Raw genomic sequence first — 15,917 nt, forward strand, 5'->3', positions numbered from 1 at the left:
AAGCCTGAACCTTGCCTCAAAAATAAAAAAATAAAAATAAACTGAATTTTAATTGAAAAAATATTTAATCAACACTTCTGTGAGGCAAAATTGTCTGTGTTTACCAGTGTACACTTCATACAAATACAGACTGTTTCTGATCCTTTTCTCTGACAGATAGAAAAATTTTACCAAATCAGTGGTTGCATGCAACACACCTGAGACAATAGTAATCTGCTCTAGCAAAGATTAACAGAACTCTGCCATAATTGCAGCTGGCGCCCCTGCTTGTTTGAATTTGTGGTAATCTACTTTCAACTTTCAGGATCTATCTGGTTTGCACAGGCACCAGACTAGAAAAATCACTAAGTCAGGAACGTCACTCCTACATCTTTTGGATCCATAAAAATAGCACTAATTGTCACTACAAGCGAATCCATATGAAACGGATACTAAGATTTCATGCCAAATACTGGGGGGTTGTTAGTACATTGTATTTGAAAGAAGAAATAATTACAAATTACTTTATGTTAACAAATACTGAAGTTAACGATTTTAGCTGTGTACAATTTGTTTTCCAAGTATCTCATTTCCAGGTCGCAAGAGAGGCTGTATTTTGCTGCCAGTTTTTACTCCAATATTTAATCTCCTAATTTCTGCATTTTAATATTGTTGAATTTATCTTTCTAAGATTCTATTTTTTTGTATCTTAGTAGTCTCTTAACTTACAGTCATGATTACAAATACAGTTAATGTTTAAATTTATAAAATGTATTGCAGAAAGACAAACACTGCTATTAATCTCCCTCAAAATACTTCCCCTCACTTCAAACATACTGATTTCATTATTCTTGTCACCTGAAGCAGTTCTAGAAGCTCTCTTTTGTGAGCATCGTTAGGTGCGTTTTCATGGCTACCTAAATGCCTTAAATCGATTCAAAATGTTCACCTTACACAGTCATTTAGACTTTGGGAAACAGCTAGAAGTTGCACAGTGCCAGATGCAGTGAATAAAGTAGATGACAACACACTGTAAATTTTTATAAGCTTGCCTTTCTGTTGGAAGGCAATTAGCAGCATCACCATAGTTTTGATCACACCTCCTAAAGACAGGATAATGTGTTGTTTATTGTAGTAAATTTTTAATATACACGTAGTGTAGTTTTCAATCAGCTCTTGTATGATCATTTATCCTTAATCTCCTAGAATTATACTTGCTATCTCTCTCCTTCCCTTTTTTCTTTTTCCTCAGCAGTAAGGAATGAACACAGCACTTACACTACATTCCCACCCTTTTTCACTTTTCTTTGACATAGGATATTGCTGAGTCACTAAGCTGGCTGGGCATAGCTTGAAGTTGGAATTTTCCTGTCTTAGCCTCCCAAAGTACATCAGCAAAGCAAGCTGATTTTTGTATGTATTTTGAAGTGGGAGTCTAATTTCATTCCTTTCCACTCAGCACCATTTTTTAAAATCACTATCATTTTTTCTTTAGTCTACCTTTTCACATCTGTCAGGATTACTATATTTTAGTCGGCAGTCCTAGATTAAGACATTTTGCCTATAATTAATTAGTTTCTGAAATATAGCTACTGTTAAGATAACTTCTTTAAAAGAATCCACAGGGTATAGGTGGTTTCAACTTAACTTCTCAGTGTGATTTGTGTATTTTTGCCATAAAAGCCTCAAGATATCTTTTTTGTAAGCTGGGTTTTAATGCCTTTCTTTAAAAGTGAAAAGAAAAAAAGAGAGAGCATAGGAAAAATTATAAAACTAACAGAAATAAAGCATGAGCCCTCTCTTTGAGTAGGCTGTTTTTAGTATGTTCTAGAAACTACAAGGGATTAATAATGATGTTTTCCTTTGGTGACCAAAATCAGTTTTTTTGAATCAGTGAAATTTTGAAACAAGTTTACATATTGATGCTATGTATATTATAAAGTGAAAGCTAGTTTGATTTACTGCTGCAGCTAACTTTAGTTGATCAAATAAGTAAAACTGTTTAGTGAATATATTAAAATAAGTATGCTGGTGAATTTTACTAAACTGTTAAGAAAAAGATGATACATCATGAACCATTGGGACTTTTCTCAGGATTGTAAGTTTGATTTAACAGTTGAAAATTAGTTCATCATATTAACAGACTAAGAACGCAAAACTATAAGATTATCTCTATAGACATTAAAAAGCATATGACATCCTGTTCATGATCAAAAAATACAGACTAGCAGGAAACTTTCTTAACCTGAAATTTCATAAATGAAATGTATAAAGAATTATAGTTATATCATAGCTAATGGATAACTACAGTTATATCTAATGGAGAAAGACTGATTGCTTTCCTTATAATATATGAGCAGAAAAATGATGAGGTCTATTTTCATGATTTTTATAATACTTTAATGGACTCTGTAGCCAGTATAACAGTGCAATACAAAGATATTAAATGGATAAGATTGGAAAAGAAAAACATCTCTAAGGAAATTATTTTTTGAAAATCTTTTAAGTTCACACACATACACACAAAAAAACTTCTAGAGATCAAAAACAGAACAAAATTTTTAAAGCCAAGTATATTTATTTTTTAATTTTTATTTTAAAGAGAATAAAATCAAGCAAAATAAAACAAAATGAAACTAATCAAAGTGTAAGTGATACAGGACAAGATAGTAGGAAGTCAACAATGATTACCATTTTGTCTCTTGTCTTCAAAATAGATGCCCATGGGGCTGGGGATTTTGCTTAGTGGCATAAGCACCTGCCTTGCAAGCAGGCAGTCATGAGTTCAATCCCTGGTACTGATAAAAAAACAAAAAATAAAGGACTTCCAGGAGAACATGGTGGATAGATAACAGCAGCTATGGAGGCTCTCTGATTTAGCCAGCTTAGAATCCAGGAATGGTGTGTCAGGAGTCCCAAGCAAGGGGAGATATACCCTGCTGACCCAGGAATGAACTAAGCTTAGAGAAACCAACTGGAAATGCAATCCCGGTGCTATAACTGGAACAGATAAAATCTCAGTGCTGAAGCTGGAACCCGGGCCTCTGGAAGCCGCAATTTGAATTTGCTGCTGCGTCTGAATCAGCACAGCTGGGACAAAGAGACGAAACCTCTGAGAGCGGGAATCGGCGAACGGAGTTGAGAGCAGGACTGGCAGGGAGCCCTGCATCGACCTGCGGTGAGAGAAACAAGGACCCTTCCATAGATTAGGAGGCTCCAACAGAGGACATTCTGGGACCGGGCAGACTAGCCCGAACAGGATGCTGCAGTGACTTTAGTTGCATATTCCCCTCTCAAGCGAGATTGGTGGGGAGCACTTGGCCTGGGTGATGCTGCAAACTAAGACCCAGTAGGCTAGCCCAAACCAGGTCCCAGGGCCTGGCGGTGCACCCTAGCAGTGAAGCCTTCAGTAGGTTGACTGACCTGGAGGGCCAGGTCCAGCAGAGGCTGCCCAGGTCTGTGTCTCCCTGGTACACTACTGTGGGCGGGAACACCTAGCCGGTGAAATTCAAACAAACTGTACCTGACAGAGAAACTGGGCCTCCTATATACACTTGTATGGAAGGAACAAAAAGTATGGGAAGAGGGAGCAACAAGAAAAGGTCCTCGGCCCCCAATACTGAGAACACTGATCGAGGAAAGGTAAATGCAAAGGAGAATGAGGACAGAAAACATGCAATATCAGACACAGCACCAATAGACATAAAGCGTTATCTCCAGAACCTCATAGAAGAGTTCAAAAGTGAAGTATTTAATGAACTAAAGCAAGATGTAAGTAGAATAGTTAGAGAAATGCTAAGCACCGCCCAAGAAAAAACAGATGGTAGAATGGAAGAACAGAAAAAAAGGGGAGAATTGTTTGATGGAGAAAATAGAAAAAACATAGAATACGTGAAGCAGGTTCAAAGAGATTACCAGGAAACTAAAAACTCTATTGAAAGCTGGTATAACAGCTTGAAAGAAACTAAGGATAGATTATCTGAACTGGAGGACAGATTTGTAATGTGGGAGCATGAAATGAAAAACTTCTTAAAAAATAACAATAAAGCAAACAGCAATAATACAAAGGATTCAAGATCATAAGAGGATCTATAACTTAAGAATTAAGAACGTAAAAGAAGAAGTAGGGACACAAACAAATGAACTACAAAGGCTATTCACAGAAATAATCCAGGAGAATTTCCCTAATTTAGCAAAAGGTAAAGATACTGAGATATATCAGGCATACAGGACCCCAGTCACCTACAACCCAAACAGAATAACACCCAGGCATATAATAATCAAAATTCCAGAAATCCAATATAAGAACAGAATATTAAAAGCCATCAGAGACAAGAAACACATTACTTACAAGGGAACACCCATCAGAATTACAGCAGACTTCTTGGCACAAACCATCAAATCACGAAGAACGTGGAAGAAAATAATTCAAGCTTTGAAAGATAATAACCTCCAGCCAAGATTGATGTATCCTGCACAACTGTCCCAAGAAATAGATGGAAAAACAAGGTGCTTCCAGGATAAAGAGGAACTAGGGGAGTTTGCAACCACCAATTCAACTCTACAGAGAATAGTGCAGGACATTCTAAAAAAAGAAAAATACCAAGATTCCAGAAACAGTGGCAGAGAGGCCACAATGAATGGAGCAGAAAGCAAAATGAAGAAGACAAACTGACAACTAATAACAGAAAAAGAGCTCAACAGAAATGAGGCAGAGAAAATTGGATGGTAGGAACAGCTATTTTGGAGAAAATAAGACATCATCATAGCTAGTGCTGATTTAATATCATCCTGTTTTGACATCAAGCTTTTGTTCTTCTGTCTCCATTGGTCTTAACATGTTGTATCTTATTGGATTTTATTATATGTGATAATAGAAACAAAAAATTCTATAGACAAGGAGATTATATAGAAACCATTGTTCATTTTCTGTTAGTTGGTTCTAAATACCCTGTAATACTGTCATTCTCTTGAATGGTTTTACCTTGTCTTGATATGTTTGATGCTACAGGATACAAATTTATACTCAAAGATTTCAAGGAAAGAGACACTATGGTAACTACTTTTATGTCGGGATATCTTGTGGTAAAACACTATTTTGCTTAAATGGTTATGTTTTGACCTATGTTGTTTTGTTGTTATGTCCTCTTTTATCTCAATCTCCCTTTTTTATTATTTACTTTTGTATTTTTATCTTTTTAATTAAGGGAAAAATAAAAATAGCAGGATATATTATAGTAACCCACTTTGATTTCCTATTAACTTGATTTGAAACCCTGTATTGCTCTCACCATCTTGTTTTGACTGATTTTCCTCTATTCTGTATTGCTTGATACTACCAAGTTCGAGAGTATAGGCAACAACTGTGAAGACAATATGATTCATTATGATGCCCATCCTGGTTGACTATTAATCTTCTTTTGAAGTCTTGTAATGTCTCCAATGTTTTGGCTTTATTGGTTTTGTTCTTTACTGTTTTGTTCAATTTTATTATAACTGATGATATAGGCAATTCTTTTTAAGATAGCAAGAGGCATTATGGTAACCAGTGCTGATCACCTTGTATTTTGTTTTTACAGTATGTATTATGTCTATCCTTTTGATTTGACTGACTCTGTTTTGTTATGTCACATTTGGTTTTATTCTCTTCAAAAAAAGTAATAAGAACTGTGGGAGTAATAAAACCCAAAATGTGTAATAGTCATTGTACAAAAGAGAGGTAAAGGAAGTACTCTAAAGGATACACTGCATGTATATTGAAATGTATAAGATAGATAACCATATTACTGAGTTTTGTTGGATCATTGAACAGAACTGTTTGCAATATCACTGTTTGAATGTCCACTTTATATGCTTTAATTTTGTAACTTGAATAACTATTTCTAAGATGACAATATGTAATCTATTAACTAGTGATTTTTTTTTTTTTTGAAATTCTGTATAACTTGTAGCCTTTTTGGGTTTTTTTCCTCTTTAAATAAAATATATTTAAAAAAATAGATGTCCATAATTTGAGACATAGTAAAAATAAACAAAGCAGAATAGAATAGAGCTAACAAAAACAAAACAATGAACACAATATAGGACTTCAAAACAAAATAATAGTAAATTCAAATGGCTACCATAATATATCTTATCTTTGAAGTAACTGCCCATGCCATTGGATATAAGAAAAAGACAAAACAGAATAAAACCCAGCCCAACTAAACAAAGTGATACAAGACTTTAAAGCAAGATAATAGAGAATTAATAATGGCTACCACCTTTAGAAGGAGATTCCCCCCAAAATGCTACATTGTATGTTGTTATCCTCTGAATAGATGATCCAACAACCAGCTTTAGGCCTGCAAAGTCAGTGGAACACTAAACACTAAAAGCATTAAGTAGTATTTTACCTCAGAAGCTATCATCACAGCCTATGTTTCTCTGGATCAGCTGGTCGCTTATTGCAGGTTGGAGTAGGGAGCGGCTTGGCTCTTCTTGTCTCCCAACCCGCATGCTAGAAAAGGCTGGCATCTAGATCTCTCCCCCCCACAATGGGCTCACACATGGGGCTGACTGGCAGGGAGGGCTTGGCTTCTTTTTGCCCTCTTGTTCTCCTCCCCCACAGTCCACAATGGCACCAACTCACGGGAAAAGACTAGTGTCTGGATCTCTCCCCATCGGCCCACACGTGGGGCCGACTCACAGGAAGGGCTTGGCTTCTTGTTAGTTTCTTGTTCTCGTCCCCGCAGTCTGTAAATGGCACTGACTCAGGGGAAAAGGTTGGCATGTGTATCTCCCCACATCAGTCCACCCAAGTGTAAATCTATACACCAGTAATAGCTTTTAGAAAAACGATTTACTGTAGCACCAATAAATGAAATGTTTAGAGATAGATTTACATACAAGCCTTGTACAGCAGTATAGAACACCGCTGAGAGAAAGAGACAAATAAGTGAAAAGATTTATGTGATGTTCATAGTAAAAAGACTCAAAATTGTTCCAGTGTGAGTTCTCCACGAATCAGTGTATATTCTCTGTAATTCCAGGCAAAATCCCAACAGGCTTTTTGCAGAAATTGGTAAGCTGATTTCAGATTTTATGTGCAAATACACAAAGTATGGAATACCCAAAATAATTTTGAAAAATAAATTGGAAGACTGATTTATAAAATGAGTTTGCCACAATAATCAAAGTGTGATTTGGACATAATAAATGAAAGAGTAAATGAATGAATTAATAAATAAGGTGAACAGAACAGGAGACAAGTAATAGAACTACATATATAGAGATAATTTTTTTTTTTTTTACAAATATGCCCTGGTAATTCAGTGAAGAAAGCATAGGACTTTTTAGCAAATTTTTCAGGAACAGTGGATTATCCACATAGAACACATGAACTCTTAATACTACTTACAATAATTAACTCAGATTGTAAACCTAAATACAAGAGCTTATGTTAAAATTTTTTTTGAGACAGAATCTCACTGTGTAGAGCAGAATGGCCTTGAACTCACTTATGTAGCTCAGGATGGCCTTGAATTTACAGGGATCCTTCTGCCTCAGCTTCCAAATGCTGGGATTATAAGCATGCATTGCTACACCCAGTGCTATAATAAAACAGGAGGAAATCTTTGTAAAGGGAGTAAGGCAGACATTTCAAAGCATACAGATAAATAATGACATTAGGCATTATCAAAATTAGAAATTTTTGCTCTACAAAAGATAACTGAAAATTTTAAATGCAGCCATATATTACAAGAAAATACCAGCAAGACATAGATGATAAAAGACTTAAATCTAAAAATATATATTCTTGTAACTCGGTCATGAAACAAGTCATTTGATATTTTTAAAATGGATAAAAGCATTGCACAATAATTTTAAAGAAGTTCCACTACCCACCTTTTGAAATAGCTAAAATTAAAAACACTAAAATACCAAGTGCTGGCAAGAATGCACAGATACTAGAACTAAACAGGACAGCCCATATAAAAATGTTTGGCAATTTCTTATAAACACAATTTCTTATAAACACATACCATGTGACTCAGAAGTCTCATTCTTAGTTATTTACCTCATAAGAGATGAAAACTTATGTTAACACAAAAATATGTACATTAATGTTAATATCAGCTGTATTTATAATTGCCAAAACCTGGAAACAATCCATATGTTTTTCAGTAGACATATGGATTGTTCAGTAGATGAATATTTAGCAATTAAAAATACCACAGTAGGGGGGCTGGAGGTTTAGCTCAGCAGCATAAGCGCCTGCCTTGCAAGCAGGCAGTCGTGAGTTCGATCCCCGGCACCGATAAAAAGGAAAAAGACAAAAAAAAAAAAAAATACTACAGTAGGACTAACTCCCCAAAGACATTGTCCTGAGTAAAATAAGACACTTTCAAAAGGTTATAGATCTATATTTGTGCTAAAATTCATAGAACTTTACAACCAAACCACAAGTTAATTTTGCTTTTATTTTTTAAAATACAATTTTAAAAGTATTTTTCCTTGGAACTCTGGAGACAATATTATCTATCATTTTCTGTCATTCAGCACTGTTGAGCTTTGGTTTTTAGACTGATTATTATTTCTTTGTGGGTAAATTGATTTTTGTCTTCCTTGTCTAACAGTGTTTAGAATTGTTTTATTATTCCTAGTTTAATGAAATTTCATCTCAGGCTAGACTTTTCTCATTTGTCTTTCATGACTCTCCTGGCCTCTCTGCATCCAAGACTAGATTTTTTTTTCATTATCTTTTATTTACTCCCTTATACTTTCTCTGTTCCCTATTTCCAATACTTCTGCTAGACCTATTTCGAAGCTTTAATCTTCTTTCTATGTTTCCTTTTGTATGTTCCATAATATAGAGGTAAATTTTTTAAAAATCATGAGGAATTATTTTCTGTCCCCTGCATTGCATTTTAATTTTTTCAGTTTTTTTACATTGGCTCATATTGTAATACATAATGATTACATTCCTGGTGAGGTGTTGGTACATGTATACATCACATCTCAATTCTTTTTTTCATGCCACTCCCTTTCTTCCTTCACCCTTTGTTCCATCTTTTGGTCCCCTTCCATTTTGCAGTCACATTTTTAAAACTTCAATTGGTTTTTATAGATGAACTATAGTTTCAAATTCTTGAGGATATTATTTATAGTTTACTAGAATATTTCTTATGCCTATATGTCTACAGATGCCATGGTTAAGTAATTCAGTATCTTAATGCCTTTGAGAGACAAGAAAACAAGAGAGTTTTAAAGCAAAGCTCTACAGAAAGACTAGCTGGGTTCAAATTCTAGGTGTGCCATTTGTAGCTGTGTATTCTTAGGCAAGTAATTTAACTTCATAGGCTCAGTTCCTTAGTTCAAAAAACGGGACATAATTATAGTATCTGTGCATCAAAATACTAGAAGATTGAGTAAATTAGTAAGTTTGTACTTAGAATATATCTGATACTTAGTAAGTACTCAAGCTATTATTTCTGTATGCCAGATGTAGAGCTCTAGTTTCCAGGCAAATAAAGCTGAAACATTGTCACATAAAGGCCTTAAAACAAAGGTCAGTATTTGTAAAGCCTAGCATTTATCTTCTGTCTCAATGGGGCTGGGATGAATAACCATACAAATCAAAACTATAATGCATTCTCTATGACTCTATGTTTATTTAGCCTTGAAATATAACCTGATACTAAAAATGTAGTAAAAATTATTTTGCCTGTTTTACGCTTAGCATTGTACTTGGAAAAAGTCGAGGAAATACAAGAGCATGCACATAGAAGGAAAAAACATAAATAAATGACAGTCCTTTTAGGAATATTAATGTGATGGAAGTAAGTATGATGTGGAACAGAAAATGATAAATAATCTGAGTGACTAGAATTTCAGCTTACAGCAGGGAGACCAGGGGTCCACACTATGAATGTGCATCCACACCCAGACAGGTCACAAACCTGGGAGAGTAATTGGTCTTTATCCTTTAAAGTCAGAGCATAGGTAAGATTTTTGAACCAGAGAGTGACATGATATAAAGAAGTATTTTTGTTTTGAATTTTTGTTTGTATGTAGAAGATACAAGTGTTTTCAATGTTTCGGACAAGTTAAAACATTTTTTCTGACTTGTGTCTAAACTCTAAAGGAAAGTCAGTTTTGTAACATATTGTATCTTTCATTCTCATTTTTTCTTTAATGTTTAAATATGTAACTTCTTGAGAGATTCCAAAGTTCTATGAAATAGGAATGTTGGCTATGACAGTTCAAAGGTATGTAGGTTAAAAGTATGAAGTTCTTGAGGATAATGAGAAAGATTGCCAGGCTCACTCTTCAATTGTACCAGGAAAATTAAAGGTAAATTACATAGCAAAGTTCAAAATAAAACTTGTGTACTCAAGTTTTTGCAAGTTTATAAATTGCCTGGTATGTTTGTAACTACAGTGTAGCCAAAGCACAGGGGACTTCAGGATGTGTATTTATGGACTGATTCCCCAACAGATAACTGCAGTGTTCTGGAATGCAATTGCTATGTCACTAGTTGTAGTCTTGCTGTTTTAGAATTTTTCCATCCTTCAACCTAATTAAGTTAAAATGTCTCTAATGTGATTTACAAAGAATTTCATATTTATATTTTGCAATCAGCATTTGACTAGTGCACAGGTTTTAGACATGCACTACAATGTGTAAACATTTCGTAAGATAATAAATAGCTCTTTCCTGCCGAAATGTTTTATGGTTGCCTAGTCCCTACTAATTGGTCATGGCCTGAAATCCCCTATTGTTTAATATTTTTAATTTGTGGGAAATTTTTATAAATGAGTCTGTGGGGCTTCATATCACAGCTGTTGTCATTTAAAGTTTGGACTGCATCATTACAAATGAAGCCCTGCTGTGAAATCAAAGTCAAAAGGCATCTTGGCATTCCAACCATTTCCTTGGAAGATTATAGCTCAAGACTGTTGAACTTTATTGCTTTGGGCCTCATGACAGTTTTCAGAAACATCCAAGGCATTTCTGCTAAAGAAATTCAGATGTGCTAGGACACAAATGACATTCTTGCACATAGAAGTGTCCTAAGGGGTCAAAGTATAAGTCAAAAGAAAAAAGTTACTCCTTTTGCTACATCCTAGGATTATTTTATAAAATCTATGGAGATGGTAAACACCATCATGACATGACATCATGTGGAAGGAGGTATGGAGTTTTTCTACATAGCCTGACTGTCTTTTACAGTAAAAACTTAGCCATGACTCCACTCTAAAGTATTGACTTCTTTCAAAATCATCTTTGTTTATTTCTTCCTTTCTTTTTTTTTTTTTTTTTTTTTTTTTTGGTGGGGGCTTGGTGTGGTGCTGGTGCTAGATGGCCTGAAATTGGCTAGGCAAGTGCCAAAGTCATTTTCCAGTTGATTTTGTCATTCTTTTTGAGAAGAGTTCACATTGATTCACATTTCTCTTCTCCCTCTCCCCTCCTGTTTCTTAACACACATGCCTGAGGGAAAAACATCACTCAAGTACAGGAGTTCTAATTGTCAGTCTTTATATCCAAAACTCGTGTTTTTTTTTTAAGTTAAACATCACTTGATCCAACTTAATGGCTATATAAATAGTAACCCAGTTCCAGTAAAGGTCCCCCAAAGAGACCTCATGAAAAAACATAATCGTTCTTCAGATTTAAGGATGTGTCCCATTCAGCCGTGAATTTATCTGAGCCCTTTAAAATGTGTTCTTATTTGTCATCTGTTTTCCCTTTTAGGAGTATCCTGAGTTTGTTAGCTGCAACATATATGACATATAATAGATACCTGCTAAGTAGTCATTGAATGAATGAAAATTGTTATTCAGAAGAATAATTACTGTCAACATTCATTTTCTAAACCTAAGACCTACCAGTATTATTTGCGCCTATTGATCTTTTGGCTTTGAAATATTCTGAAAAAGCATAATTCATTCAGTAGTTTGCCATAAATATTGTTACTACCTCTTATTTGGGGCAATAAAAATGTCATATCAGGAATGGTGGCATGTATCTGTAGTTTCAGCTACTCAAGAGGCTGAGGTAAGAGGATTACTTATCCCAAAAATTTGAGACTGGACAGCAGAGTGAAGCCCTGCCTTAAAGCAAAAATGCTGTCAAATTGCTTCTATAGTTTAGTAAGGAGGCTGATCAGTAACTACCATAGATAATAATAATGTGGTCTGCTAAGCACTTCCTAGCTTTAATGATAGTGGTTATTTAGTATTATATGCCAGATACAATTTTAAGTACTTTTTATGCACTGTTAATTTCGAACAATTGCATTGTGGTCTGACAACTGTGTCTCTGTGACATTAATCTTTGCAATGTATCAGTACTTATTTTATTGCCCATTAAATTAATACATATAGTTGTGGGCAGCATTAGAATACAGTTTTCGGGGGCTGGAGATTTAGCTCAGCGGCATAAGCGCCTGCCTTGCAAGCAGGCAGTCGTGAGTTCGATCCCTGGTACCTAAAAAGACAAAAAAAAAAAAAAAAAAATACGGTTTTCATTGAATCAAGGAAATGTTTTGCATATGTATAGATGTTCATTAGTACTAGCTTTTGAAAGCATGTCTAAATTTTCTGCAAGATTTGTTTCCTGTTTGGCTTGTCAGTGATTGACAGAATGTTAAATTTTTTCAGTTCAATTGTCAATTTTTCATGTATCAATTTTGCTTTATTTTGAGGTTACTTTTTAAAATTATTATATTTTTCTAGTAAGTTGAGTTATTTACCATATGGAATACTACTTTTTATCTCCATGAATGCTTTTGCCTTAAAGATTGTTTGGCTGTTTTTTTGTTTTGTTTTGTTTTGTTTTATCGGTACTGAGGATCAAACTCACAACCACGTGCTTGCAAGGCAGGCGTTCATGTCACTGAGCTAAATCCCCAGCCCCATTTGTCTGTTTCTTAATATAAATACCTCAACTTATTTTGGTGTTTGCCTGCTATATCTTTCCAATCTGCATACTTTTTATATCTTAAGGCAGTGATAGATTGACTGATCGATTGATTGATTGATTGTTGGTAGCTGAAATTGAACTCAGGACCTTGTACTTGCCAGGCAAGTACTGTGCCACTGAACTATGTCCTTAGTCCAGAGATAGATCTTTTTAAACAACAGGTAAATTGTGGTTTTTGATTCAATGATATTCTTTGTTTTTTAATCCAGACTATTTGGCCCATTTGTGCTATTATATTTATGTTTATTTCTGCCATCATAGTTTGTTTTTTTCCAGTTGTTTTATTTTTCTTGATTTTGTTTGGTTTGTTTGTTTGTTTGTTTGTTTGGAACAGTGTCTTGCCATGTAGTTTGGACTGCCCTTGAACTCACTGTGGATCATAAGCCGGCCTCCGACACAAGGGTTCTCCCGCTTCAGCTTCCCAAGTGCTGAGATTACAGGCGTGTGCCACCACATCCAGTTTGATTATATCTTAATTTTATTTAGTACCCTAAGAAGTCATTACCTTTATTTATGTTAGTTAGTACATGGTTTAGCTGGATGTAATAATGCATTCCTGTAGTCGCAGCACTTCACTGCTTAATTCCAAGAATTAGAGACCAGTATAAGCAACATAAATTAGACACATTAAAAAAAAAACTTGGGAAATTTTATTTGGAAATACTGCTACCAAATTTCCCTCATAGAGTCACAGTTAAAGCTCTGAGAAGTCCTACAGTTTAAAAGATAAAATGAGGTAGAAAAATTTGCTTAATTTTGTTTACTCAGTTTTTCCCGAGTTAACAGCTATCAGTACCCTAAAGAACTAGTTATGTAACTAGTATTTGCAAAACAATTTGAGGAGCTGGTGGACCCAAATTTCTTTCTCTCTATAGGTTACATTTCCTGATATCATCAGGGACCGTGGTATTTGATACAAATTCTACATATTTTCTTTTTATGGAAATGAGATGTTTCTAAGTCTTAACCCTGTCTTACAAATGGAAACCATCTTGACTACCAGGTATATCTGAGAGAGTATTTTGCGGGCACTGTTTCTTTTTCATCTCTGTCCTCCACTGACTGTTCACTGTAGTGTGCTTGAGTTTGGTCTAATTTTCAGAGAATCAAAGGACTGGATAAAATCTTAGTATTCATCTGATTCTACCCCATTAAGATTCATAAATTGGCCATTTCAAGCCAATAACTGCTCTAGTGGGTATTTTTATTGCCTTCCTTTCATTTTTACTGTACTCACCTTCATCACGTCAGAAGCCACCAGTGATCACTTATATTCTTGGTTTTTTCCTTCAGTCATATATTTAATGAATTTCCTCTGAAACATTAAAAACCGTTGCTCTTTCTCCTCTGGACATCTGTAATATCGCACTTTCCTAATTCTCCTACTGCATGTTGATTTTCCATTATACCTTCTACATAAATATGTATCTTTCCAAAATATCTATCCTTAACTCCTTTTTCTCATTAATTACTCTCTTTACATTTATTCCTTTATTCATTTATTTATCCAATAAACATTAATCAATGTATGAATTAATCATAAGTGTTACATATAGTATAGTATAGGAACTCTGGCCTAACTCATAATTATTTCTTTAAATTGAGTCAGAAAATATGAGCTGTACAACAGTGATTTTTTTTTTTTTTTTTGCAGAGGTTTCTCTTATTTTTCTTGTTTCATTCTCTGGTGTCATATGTTCTATTTATTCTAAAACTGTTGTATAGAACAATGCATAAAATTTAATTGAGAATTCTTTTAACAAATCATATCAAATGTACCCATGCAAATGGCTACCAGCAGCTATGGCTTATAGAAGAAAATTGCTTTTATCTTTAGGGCAGTACTACACCTTCCCCATCCTTATGGCTCACCCGGTAGTAGTTTTGAAACAATCTGTAGTGTATTCTCATTTTGCCTTCTGACTGTTACTATTTTCCAGAGTTCTTGTCCCTAATACCAGGTCCCTTATTCAGCTGTAAACTTCCTACTCTTCTCTTGATCAGACTTTCTTCCCATCTTTACTCTCTCATACCCCAAAATTATTGCTGCAAACTCCAATATACTCATATCTCCCACTTCTGGAAGGGCATGAAAGCAGTTCGGTACAAAAGACAGTGTCCAGAGGGAAAATAATGACACTGATGAGTAGATAAATCTAGAGACCAGTCGTCACTGTGGCTAACTTCTAGGCTTCTTTTCTCTCATCTGGAAAGTAGAGAAATTGTACTAGACTAACTCTGTGCATTTAAAATCAGTTCATTCCAACTTGATAACCAATGAATGATAAATTTGTGTTTTAATGGAAATAGCTACATTATTTAAGGTTGAGGCTTTAATCATTGTACTTTACCTTCTAGGGAGGGTGTCAGTTGTAGATTTTGCTACCTTTGGACACTGTTCCAAGTACTGGCTTCCCAAAGGCTCATTTTATGTCCTACTAACAGAGGAAGGACTGGTTAATCTAAATACATAAACATCCATCTAGCATGATATCACTGAGTTTCATCTATGTTACAACATCTGTCAGAATGTCCTTCCTTTTTAAGATTGAATAATACTCCTGTATGTGTGCATGTGTATGTACCATATGCAGTAGGTGAGTGTTCATATGTGTGTACCAGTTTCCTTTCAGTTGTTTTCAGTTCTTTAGTCAGAAGTAAAAATTCTAAAACATAAATTAATTCCATTTTTTTTGTATATTCTGTTTGCTAATTCCATATAGTGCTCTGGTTGTTTGTTTACTTCTGTTTAAGGAACCACCATACTTTTTCTCACAGCAGCTGTACCACTTTGCATTCACGCCAAGATTTCCGTTGTGCTGTTCCTCAGCATTTCACCCAGTAGATTTAAGCATCAGTGATATTTCTCATCAATAACAAGGTATCTTTTTAGATAAAGACAAAATACCCTCCAATTAACTGTAAAATGCATCTCAATCTTCACAATGTTAAAATGTGAAGAAAAAAACTTA

General features: G+C 34.8%; 1 protein-coding gene across 7 annotated transcripts in view; it reads left to right on the forward strand.

Annotated features, from left to right (window-relative positions):
• Sbf2 (SET binding factor 2) overlaps window positions 1-15,917 on the forward strand; it is a 497,072-nt gene that overhangs the window by 334,396 nt on the left and 146,759 nt on the right. The gene's annotated exons all lie outside the window — the stretch shown is intronic.

Source organism: Cavia porcellus, unplaced genomic scaffold, assembly GCF_034190915.1.
Source record: "Cavia porcellus strain 051 isolate PalLab524CR breed Dunkin Hartley unplaced genomic scaffold, mCavPor4.1 scaffold_6, whole genome shotgun sequence".
NCBI classification, from domain to species: domain Eukaryota; kingdom Metazoa; phylum Chordata; class Mammalia; order Rodentia; family Caviidae; genus Cavia; species Cavia porcellus.